This window comes from Pundamilia nyererei, unplaced genomic scaffold (genome assembly GCF_000239375.1).
Source record: "Pundamilia nyererei isolate P.nyererei 1_Seehausen unplaced genomic scaffold, PunNye1.0 scaffold00027, whole genome shotgun sequence".
In the NCBI taxonomy this organism is placed as follows: Eukaryota; Metazoa; Chordata; class Actinopteri; order Cichliformes; family Cichlidae; genus Pundamilia; species Pundamilia nyererei.
The window spans coordinates 4882905-4883890 of record NW_005187428.1 but is presented as its reverse complement, the minus strand read 5'-3'; the positions used below and the strand labels follow the sequence as shown (position 1 = coordinate 4883890).

General features: G+C 44.3%; 1 protein-coding gene across 1 annotated transcript in view; it reads right to left on the bottom strand.

The window, feature by feature from the left end:
* Positions 1 to 543: 543 nt before the first annotated feature.
* The window catches only part of LOC102213633 (cyclin-dependent kinase inhibitor 1C-like), an 8989-nt gene continuing 8546 nt past the window's right edge, over positions 544 to 986 (bottom strand). The window contains exon 4 of the mRNA XM_005728226.2: positions 544 to 658. The gene's annotated coding sequence lies outside the window, so the exon portion shown is untranslated. The remainder of the gene's footprint in view (positions 659 to 986) is intronic.

The window sequence follows — 986 nt, the reverse complement described above, 5'->3', positions numbered from 1 at the left end:
ATTTCAAAAGAAAAATGTAAATAATAAAATTAAAATTACAAAATATGCCCTTTGGCTAAATCAACAAGGCATTTATCAAATATGAACGAACATAAATAAATTATAAGTTAGAATAGACTTAAAAAAATATACATTTTACCGAACAAAGGGAAAACAAATAATAATAAACACGCACGCATACACAAACGAGAACAGAAATAAACATTTATAAGGTATTGTCTCTATAAAGCTGTACACTTTTGGCCAGTGTAGACGATTCTTTTAAAGAATTTTTTTTATAATTGCACAGATGTTAAAACATTTAACACTGTCGAGTGGCTGTATGCAAAAGCAACAATGAAATGCTACATTTGTACTGGATAGAAGTCATTCGGAGAAATCTCCTCTCTCTTTCTTTTTCTCCTGCCCCCCCTCCCACCCCACCCCCAAACCGTTCAGAGTCCTGAGCCTGGTCAGGAGCTCGGATTGCGCTCCGCCGGGGCGCATCGAGCCACAGCCGACCGTTCGGACTTCTTTGTCCCCCCAACACCGTCCTCTTCTCTCTCTCCTGCGTTTCAGTTGCTTGAGTGGATGGGTCGGTTGACGGGGTGGTGGAGAAACAGTCTCCCGTGATCCTCAAAATGCGCAGGAAAATAGTGCAAAGCGAACAAAAAAACACCTGAGGAAGAAACAAAACGCAATAAGTTTTCTGAGAAAAGAAGAAGAGGAAAAAAACCCGGCCATTCCTAAGAAAGACGGCGAGTCAGCTTTCTGAGGAAACCTGAGACTCGCACTCAGCAGAAGGCGTCACCCTTTGCCAGAGCCCTTTTTCCCGCCACATCGTGACGCACGAACACCCCTCCCCTCCCCCAACCGCTGGTGTTACTACATCAACTACTATCACTACTACTGCGATTTCACCACCGCAGTCTCGCCCCATCACACCCCCCCGACACACACACACACACACACACACACACACACACACACACACACACACACACACA